This window comes from Tenrec ecaudatus, chromosome 13, assembly GCF_050624435.1.
Source record: "Tenrec ecaudatus isolate mTenEca1 chromosome 13, mTenEca1.hap1, whole genome shotgun sequence".
In the NCBI taxonomy this organism is placed as follows: domain Eukaryota; kingdom Metazoa; phylum Chordata; class Mammalia; order Afrosoricida; family Tenrecidae; genus Tenrec; species Tenrec ecaudatus.
In genome coordinates this window covers 86709056-86719777 of record NC_134542.1, presented here as the reverse complement: position 1 = coordinate 86719777, position 10722 = coordinate 86709056, and positions in this window count along the sequence as shown.

Below are 10722 nucleotides of genomic sequence, written 5' to 3'. Positions count from 1 at the left end.
CTAGAAATCTTCTTAGAAGCAAGGATAGTGAAATTTCATTGAAGGTACTTTGGACATGTTGTTAGGAGAGACCAGTCTCTGGAGAAGGACAGTTTGCTTGGTAAAGTAGGACAATGAAAAAGAGGAAGCCCTCATCAAGAGGAATAGAAATAGAAATAGTGACTGCAACAACGGGCTCAAACTTAAGAACCATTGTGAGGAATGGCATCGGATGGGGTAGTGTTTCATTTGATTGGACATAGGGTTGCCATGCATCAGAACTGACTTGATGGTATCTAAAACAACAAAAACAATGGCAGGGCATTGCTTAAGTCTAAAGAACTAGGGGTTGATAACTGATGCATGATTCAAAGCTAGCAAAAGGCAAGCAAGCTTTTCCACAGCGTCCACCTATAATGGAAGCCAGTTACACCAATGAGGAAACTTCCTTTCAATTAATTACATGAGGAATGAGATCTGAGTTAGAGTGTTATAGTCCACCCTAATCTTAGAACTGGTTGGCTTCTGATAAGAGATTCCATTGTGGAGGTGATTACACTGTGTTTGTTCAAATCATGGAGGATTATTCAGTGCCAAACCAGTGAGATTCCTGGCTGAGGCAACTTGACATAAAACCAAGAAGAATAATTGTGTTAGACCAGGTTGACCAGAGAAACAAATACAGAGACACTCACGTATGTTTAACAGAGAGTTTTATATCAAACAGCGATTGCATATTGAAAAAACATCCCAGCAAAGTATAGCCCATAAGTCCCATAATATTCCATATAGTCCTCTTAAGACTGACACAGCACATGAAATGATACTGAATGCAAGAAGATCACGGGCCAGTGAGTGAAAAGTATTGTGGATGCAGTGGCAGTGGAAGCATCTCAGTGCTGGTGTGGGTCTGCATGTTCCTCCTCCAGCTCTCTGAGTGTCACAATAGCAGGAAAGTGAAGAAGAGAGAGAGGTGTCCCAGGTGTCAGTGTGGCTCCACATGGCTTGTAATAGGAAGGCCAAGACAGAGAGAGAGTGCAGCCCACCTCCAAGGAGCAATAGCCGAAGTTCCCAGGATCCTCATGAGGAGGGCACATCCACAGAGAAACATCATCAGGCTGTGACGTGATTGACAGGCTAGACTCCACCCCTACACTTATTTATCAAGTTGACATGAAATTATGTCACTACCACAGCAAGTATATCATTTAATGCCTGTATTCTCATTGAAAGGCTTTAATAGAAACTCTGTATTTCCAGCTGTAAGTATTGTAGTAGCTTAGGTAATAAAGGTTGCTAATATGACTTTGCATTTTAGACTTTTGTGTGCATGCAAGTTCCCTGTGGATCTTGTTAAAAATGACGGTTCTATTTCAATAGATCTGGTCTAGTAGTTGATTCTTTGTGGTGTTGTAAGAGAGCAGCTGGGCTACTAACTGTATTAGTAGTTAGTAGATTTTGAACTTGCTGGGATAGGCCATGGCACCCAAACATTTACATCTGACCTGCCCACAGGAAACATATACCTATCTCTGGGTCTTTGAGAATGTTTAGAACATATTGGTATTTCCCGATGAAGTGTCAGCAACAAGGACAGAGTGCTAGGTATTACAGTAGCTAAGATTTACAAGTGAAATCCATGAGGATTTGTATACTCATATTCTTTAAGAGAATCTTCAAAGTCTCAATTTTATTATGGCACTATGGTAATGTAATAGGTTTATTGTACCAACCTGGCTGATAGGAACACGTGGGATTAATTGGCTCGTTAGAAACTTGCTTTGCCATGCTGCTCGTGCATACATCACTTGAACTTGAGGCTGGTGGAACCTGCCACCTTGAATTGTTTGAGTTCAATATCCCATCTGGGCCTGCTTTGCTGAATGCTGCTGACCCAGCCTACTGTTTGCTGTCTGCAGCAGACTCTGCCTGCTGTGCCAGAGAGGACTTCACTGTCTGCTTCCTGGGCCTTGCACCCAGCAGCCCACAAGTGAAGGAATTCAGCATATTAACTGTTCAGTGAAAGTGAGTTTAACTGAGCCTTCTCTGTGGCCGTGTGGCCTAATTAGCTATTGATTGCTTCTCACTGTGTAAACCTATCCTCCTATCTATCTAATCATAAGTGTCCTGGCTTTGTTTCTCTAGAGAACCCTGCCTAACACAGGTAAATTGACAAACTGACCGACAAACCACTTCTCTGTCAGTTTGTCATACTGTGGTGCCTTGTGTTTTGCTGTGATGCTGGAAGCTCTGTCAGTGGTATTTCAAATGGCAACAAAGTCACTCAAACCGAACAGAATTTAGTTGGCAGAATGCACAACAGAGATAAACTTGGCTCCCTGCTTCAGAAGAAGTGGGTGTTGAAAATCTCATGCATAGTATGTTATTCCGGGTAGACTAGAGACCCAAATCCAAGGAGACACTCACCTGTGTATGAGAAAGAGCTATATACAAAGAGTAATTGTACATTAAGAAAACATTCCAGCCCAGTCCAGATCAAGTCCATCAGTCTGATTTTAGCCCACATGTCTGATACCAATTTATAAAGTCCTCTGCAAAATCAAGAAGCACATGCAATGTCCCCGAATGCAGGAAGATCACAGGTCAGTGGGTGGGAAATCTTGTGGATCCAGTGGCATTGTAAGCATCTCAACACTGATGGGGTTCTCCACATGGCTCCTGCAGCTCAGGGCACCAGCGTAATTCCATGTGTCTTATCAGCTCTGAGGGAGTGAGTCTGTGTCTTACTTCCAATGAGTTATTTATCTCCTTGGTGCCTCCAAATGAGGTCATCAGGCTCCAACTCGATTGACAAGCAAAACTCCACCCCTTCACTCTTAATCCTCTCAAATGGACAACAGATTATGTAACTGCCACACAGCTTGGAAAAAGTCAGATGCTGAAGATCTCCTGAAGGGAAGCAGAGCACTGTTGGAGATAGTGCCAGAGTATGTACCCTTCCCCTCAGGTCGGAAGAGATGCAAAATGTGTCTGAGAAGGAGCTGCTTCCTTTGAGAGGAGACAAACAAGGTGACATGGATGAAGAAAAATCTGCAGGATCTTTATTTGCTGATGAGACACAGCTCAAGGTAAGGAAAAACAGTTGCAGAAATCTGCTAATGATCAGAACTTGAAATATACAAGGTATGAATCTAGGAAAATTGGAAATTCTCAAAAAATCAAGTGAAATACATAAAGGTTGATGTCCTAGACATTAATGAGCTGAAACAGACTGGCACTGGCCATTTTGAATCAGAAAATCTACAGTTTACTCTGCTGGGAATGACACCATCAAGGGGAATGGTGTGGCATTTATGATCAAAACGGACATTGCAAATTCAATATTGAAGTACATTGCTCTCTGTGATTGTATTATATCTATCCACCTTCAAGGAAATCCTGTCAATACAACTACAATTCAAATTATAGTTGAACCAGAAAAGCTAGTGATGAAGAAATTGAGCCCACCAATGTTTTCAGTCACAAATTGATCAAACATGCAATCAAGTTTCATTGACGATTATTGGTGATTGGAATGCAAAAGTTGAAAATTTGAAAATTGACAGATTGAACACTAATGACAGAAGACCTGATGAGCTATGGGAGGGCTTCAAGCCGATCATTCATGTAGATTGCAAAAAAGTTGTTAAAAAGACAGGAAAGAAAGAAAAGACCAAAGTGAATGTCAAAAGAGATGGTGACATTTGCCCTTAATCCAAGAGTACCTAAATCTAATGGAAGAAGTGGTGAAGTCAAAGATCTGAATAGAAAATTTCAAAGGGAAGCTCCAGAAGACAAAACCTATTCATTTGAAACATGTAAAGACCTAGAGTTAGAAAACCAAAAGGGAAGAATGTACTCAGAATATGTTAAATTGAAAGAACTGGAGAAAAATTCAAACATTGAGTTGCAGTATTGAAAGATTCTATGTGCAAAATACTGAATGTCGCAGGAAGCATCCAATGAAGATAAAAAGAGCACACAGCGTCACTGCACCAGCAAGAACTAGTCCACATTCCACCATTTCAGGAGGTAGCCTAGGAGCAAAATCCAATGGTATTAAAGGAAGAAGGTGAAGCTGCACTGAAAGCATCAGCTAAAAACAAGGCTCCAGGAGTTGATGTGATACCGATGGAAAGGTTTCAAAAGCTGATGAAGAACTGGAAGCACTTACTTGTCAATGCCAAGAAATGTGGAAGACAGCTACTTGGCCAAATGACTGGGAGAGATCCATATTTGCACTCATTGGGAAAAAAAGGCGATTCAACAGAATGCTCAAATTATAGAACAATAGCATTGATATCACGTAGAAGTAGAATTTTTCCAAGCATCATCCAAAATTGATTGCAGCAATATATTGATGGGGCTACTAGGGTTTAGTCCTGATTGAGAAGAGTATGTGAGTAACGGATATCTTTGCTGATGTCAGATGGACCTTGGCTGAAAGCAGAGAATACCAGGAAGATGTTTACTTGTGTTTTATTGACTATGCCATTGCATTCCATTCTGTGGATCATAACAAACTATGGATTACTTTAAGAAGAATAGCAATTCCTGAATACTTTATTGTGTTTATGCAGAGCTTGTACATGGATCAAGAGACAGTTTTAGGAATGGAACCAAGGAATGGTGCATGGTTTAAATAAAGAAAGGTGTGTGTCAGGGTTGTATCCTGTCACCATACTTATTCAATGTGTGTGCTGAGGAAATCATTAGAGAAGCTGGATTATATGAAGAAGCATGTTGCTGCAGAATTGGAATAAGGCTTATTAATAATCTGTGATATGAAGATGACACAACTTAGCTTGCTGAAAGCGAAGAGGACTTTAAGCACTTGCTGATAAAGATCAAGGACTGCAGCCTCCGCTATAGTGTATGATTCAATGTAAAGGAAACCAAAATCCTCACATCTAGACCAATGGGTAGTAGTATGATAAATGGAGAAACCTTTGACACTGTCAACTTTAAAGTTGCTCGGATCCATGGTAAATGCTCGTGGAAGCAGCACTCAAGAGATCAAAAGACATGTTCCATTAGATAAATCTGTGCAGAAGACCTCTGTAGAGTATTTAAAACATGGATGTTATTTTGAGGACTAACTTGAACCTGACCCAACCAAGCCATGGTATTTTCAATTGCCTTATATGCATGTAAAAGCTGGACAAGGACTAAGGAAGATTGAAGAAGAATGGATGCATTGGAATTGTGGTGCTGGAGAGGAATATTGAAAGTACCATGGACTGCTAAGGGGACAACCAATCTGTCTTAAAAGAAATATGACAAGCGAATCCTCCTTAGATTCAAGGATGGCAAAACTTTGTTTTCCATACTTTGGACATGTGGTCAGGAGGAACCAGTTCCTAGAAAAGGACATCATGCTTAGGAAAGTCAAGGGCAGTGGAAAAGAGGAAGGCCATCAAGGAGATGGATTGACATGGTGGGTGCAACAAGAGGCTCAAGCATCGGGACAATATTGAGGATGGCACAGGACCAATCAATCTTTTATTCTATCATGTGTATAATGATTTGGGGTCGCAACTGACTTGCCAGCACCTAACATTGGCAAATTGAAAATTGTCACAGATTGTTTTTTGAAATTTTGCACCTCCATTCAAAATTCTTTGAGATGGGGATGGCTCCGTGACTTGCTTTCACCATTAGAATGTAGTGGAAATGACATGCGGGCTCCCCATCTAGGCCTGAGGAGTCAATGCAGATTCTGCTTTTATTTTCATGAAGAACTGCAACTCTGTCACCAACCATGAAAATGATGGACCGTAGGAAATACAATCCTAGCTTTCCCAGTCATTCCAACTGTCTTACTTGGAGACTCAAAGATGAACTTTCTCCACAGAGTGTAATCCAAATTGCCAGCCTACTGGATCCTTACTAAATAAATAATTACTCTAAATCACTAATGTCTGTGATGTTTAGTTACATGACAATATCCTACTCTTTCTCACCTCTCTCCCTCCCTCTTTTCTTCCTTCCTTCCTTGCCAATCTATTAAAACACAAACAAGCAAAAAGCAAGCTCACTGTCATTGAGTCAATTCCAACTCAAAGCAACTGAATAGGACAGGGAAGAACTGCCTTGGTGGGTTTTGAGATTGTAACTCTTTATAGGAGTAGAAAGTCTCATCTTTCTCCTGTGGAGCTGCTGGTGGTTTCAAACTGCTGACTTTGTGGGGAGTAGCTCAGGTCGTAACACAGCAGGGTTCCTTCTCCAATTGATAGTAGTGCTTTTATTATTATTATTATTTTAGAAACAGAAATAAAGCATTCTTTGAAAATTCCTGCCCACTCCTTTCTTACATGTTGTTTTAGGCAGGGTTCTCAAGAGAAACAAAACCAGGACACTTATGCATATATATACATATATATATATATATATATATATATAACAGCCAATTAGTCCACACAGTAATACAGAGGGTTCAGTTCAACTTACTTCCATTGGAATAGTTAATATACTGGAAGTCCTTTAACTCATGAGGGCTGCTGGGTCCAAGGTCAAGGAAGCAGAGAGCTGAGTCTTCCCTTAGGAAATGCAGACAGAGTCTGCCCACAGGCAGCAAACAGTGGTGCAGGTCACCAAGTCAGCAGCTCAGGAGCTTAGCAAAGCAGGCCTGGATGGGATAGAGAACTCAAGCAATTCTACCTTACAAATCTGACTAGACCAGAGGCTGTACACTGGTACAGATAGGGACTGGAAACACAGGAAATCCAGGGTGGATAATCCCTTCAGGACCAGTGGTGAGACTGGCGGTACTGGGAGGGTGGAGGGAGGGTGGGGTGAAAAGGGGGAACCGATTACAGGCATCAACATGTAACCTCCTGGGGATGGACAACTGAAAAGTAGGTGAACGTAGACGTCAGACAATGTAAGATATGGTAAAATAATAATTTATAAATTATCAAGGATTCATGAGGGAGGGGGAGTGGGGAAGGAGGGGGGAAATGAAGAGCTGATGCCAAGGGCTTAGGTGGAGAGCAAAAGTTTTTAGAAAGATGAGGGCAATGAATGTACAAATGTGTTTATACAGTTGTTGTATTATGGATTGTGATGAGTTGTATGAGGCTCCAATAAAATGATTTTTTAAAAAAAGAACTCAAGCAATTCAAGGGGAGAGGATACACCAGCCTCAAATTCAAGTCATATACATACCAGCATCATGGTGAAGCAGGTCTCGAAGGAACCTCAAGCTCTAGCAACACGATCCACAGGTTGGTTTGGCCCACAGGTAGTTTAGCTCACAAGTTGAGGCAGAGAACTAGCTAAAGCAGCAGAAAGAGGTGGCAGGCCTTGCAGAGCCATTTATCTCTTTGCCCTCTAATCAAACCACAACCTGATAATTCCACATGTTCCTATTTGCCACGTTGGCACAATAAACCTAACTATCACACATGTACAGTTCAACAAAACCAGTTATAGCAGTCTTATACAACAACCACCAGTATCTGTTGACAAATTTCAATCCCCATGAACAAACACTCAAAGCTATTTAATGAACAATTCATTCCTTCCTTCATCCATTCTTTCCATTCCTGGCTACCACCATTAAATACAAATCACTCTATATTTTCCTATTGTTATTGTAGGTATTTCATATCATGAAATTATGCAATATTTGTGATGAACTTATTTTACTCAGTTTAATGTATATTTTTCTTAAATGGTTTTTGCTGGTGATCACATTTAAAAATAAAGATTAAACTATTTGGTAGCATTTGATCAGATTTCATACTTCCTTTATACAATGGGACTTCAAAAATGCCATGGGATCGGAGAAGCAAAGATAATAGAATTCTTTGTATGAGTGTTTTGTAGCTCCTTGTATCTTCCTTTTGCCCTCTATCTTTGGTTTTCAGAGATTCTTCTAGCTCAGTCTTCTTGTAAATTAATAAAACCCTGGCCTCTAAAAGTCAGTAGCAGTCTCTAAGGGACTTCATGGGACTGGTCCAAATGGGCACCTGGTCTTATGCCAGAGAGAAAAATCTTGATGGAAAGATCCAGAGGTCTGACCTTTTCTGTTTCATGCTTCTTAGAATACCATTTAAGAGCCTGGCTCTACAAGATGCCAGCTAACTAGCAGGAAAGCTATTTCTCAGTCTATTATCTGGACTCCACACATATTTACATGTTGACAGGACATCAGAACAATCATGGTAACTGACTGGTCTCTTTACTGTTGATTTAGGCAGTAGGGTCTGCAAAACACTATTTACAGACCTTGGAATATTCTGTAGGCCCATGAGCACTGTAATGCCCATAACTCCTTGCTTTTACCAGCTCAAGAACTTTTAAATTTTTTAATATGTTTTATTTTTTTAATCATTTTATTGGGGTTCGTACAATTCTTATCACTATCCATACATACATCTATTGTGTCAAGCACATGTGTACATTTGTTGCCATCATCATTCTCAAAACATTTGCCTTCCACTTGAGCCCTTAATATAAAGACAGTCTAATCCGCACACATACTTGTACACCCACATATGTAATGGTAAACTTGATATAATTACATTATTCTTGCCTTCAAAAACAAGTTAACATTTAAAAAATATACCTAACAATGATTGCTAGAAAATGAGTAAATTATCCAATTATTCAATTCATTTAACAAATATTTACAAATGAGTACCAGGTCATAGTAATTTTCTAGACACTGGGGCTATAGCAATAAGCAAAAAATGTATTGTTTTCATTCAAGCCTGTAAAACTTGACACTGAATAAAGAAGACCAAGATAAATACATGCATTTAATTGTGGTGCTAGGGACGCATATTGAACTGCTAAAAGGACAAACTGATCTGTCTTGGACAGAGTAAGACCAGGTGCTCCTTAGAGGCAAGGTTAATGAGACTTATATATTAGTCTTACATATTTTGGACATGTTGTCAGGAGAGACCAGTCCCTGTAGAAGGACATCATGCTTGGGAAAATAGAGGGGCAGCAAGAAAGAGGAAGACTCTCAGGGAGATAGATTGACCCCATGGCTCTGATAATGGGCTCAATCACAGGAACAATTGAGAGGATGGCACAGGACAGGCACTGTTTTGTTCAGTTGTGCGAAGTGTCACTATGGATTGGAACTGACTCGATGGCACCTAACAACAATACTATGGATTTTAAGAGATGAATGAGAATAACAAATGCTATGAAGAAAATGATCAATGGATGAATATTGGAGAGGATGTCACAATTTTAAGTAGAGAAGTCAAATTGGTTGCAGGCAAAATAAAACCTTATCCAATCCAGTACGGGGTCTCAGAAGACAACATTGCTCATCAAAACTGTTCAACATTAGTACATATGAGTTGATTTTGTGCAAATGACTAGACTTGACTTCGTTAGTCTTTGGATGCCAGTAAGGGCCTCAGATGAGGTGATGCTCTATAGCTGAGACGGACCCTTGAGGAGGCGATGCTCTATAGCTGAGACGGACCCTTGATGAGGTGATGTTCTACAGCTGAGACGGACCCTTGATGAGGTGATGCTCTATAGCTGAGATGGACCCTTGATGAGGCGATGCTCTATAGCTGAGACGGACCCTTGATGAGGCGATGCTCTATAGCTGAGATGGACCCTTGATGAGGTGATGCTCTATAGCTGAGATGGACCCTTGATGAGGCGATGCTCTATAGCTGAGACGGACCCTTGATGAGGTGATGCTCTATAGCTGAGACAGACCCTTGAGGCACTGACAACTGGAAACTGCTGACTTAAACTTCCTGAAGCTGGGCAGACATTTCTACCTTGAAGGGAGATCTGGGTAGTGCATCTCCATGTTCATCTTAGAAGCCAATCGAGCATTTTGGTAGAGAGAAATGACATAAAATAGCTTGTATAATAAAATAAACACATTGCATGCTATGGATAGGCTGTTGGGAGAGGAGGGCAGAATTTAAGAAGGCAATGGAAGAATAAAGAAGACTAGCTAGAAAGCTATTGCCATGCAAATGAGAGAAGATCGTGGCTTGAACCAAGGTGGTAGCAGTGGTGGTGATAAAGAGTAAAATTCTGAATGCATTTGGAAGCATCTTTTGATAATATTCACTAGTGTATTGAATACTGAACATTAAAAAGAGAGTAATATAAGATTACCTTCAATTAGAAGTGGGAATTAGTGGGCTGCATAATTAGAAAGAGGTAGTTGAGATAAGAAAAAATGAGAGAACTATCAGGTATTTGATTTGAGATGCATTGGGTTTCTGATGCCAATTGTGTGTCAGAATAAAGATGTTAAAGAGGTAGCAAATGGTTTAACTCTAAACCACAGAGCTCACTTTTTGGAATCATTAAGCAATCCAAAAATCGAAACTCACTGTCACTGAGTCAATTCTAATGCAACCCTATAGGACAGAGTAGAACTGCCCCCATGGGTTTGGGAGATGATTGCTCTTTATAGAAAGTTTCATCTATCTTCCTCTGAAGGGCTACTGGTTTTAAACTGCTGACCTTGAGATTATCAGCCCAACACATAAACTGGCTCCACCAGGGCACCTCAGTAACAAATAGATGACAATTAAAATGATGACCTGAGTGGATCAGTAAGTTAGGGAGCATAGATAGAAAATAGAAACATGAAGACTGAGTCCTGGGGTGATGCACAGTTTAGTATTGCAGATTAGGGACAATCAGTAATGGAAACAAAAAAAAATGCTAGAAAACCTCTAGGAGAGTAGAGCATCCTAAAAACCAATTAAGGAAATGTTTCCAGAAGGATTAATTATGGGG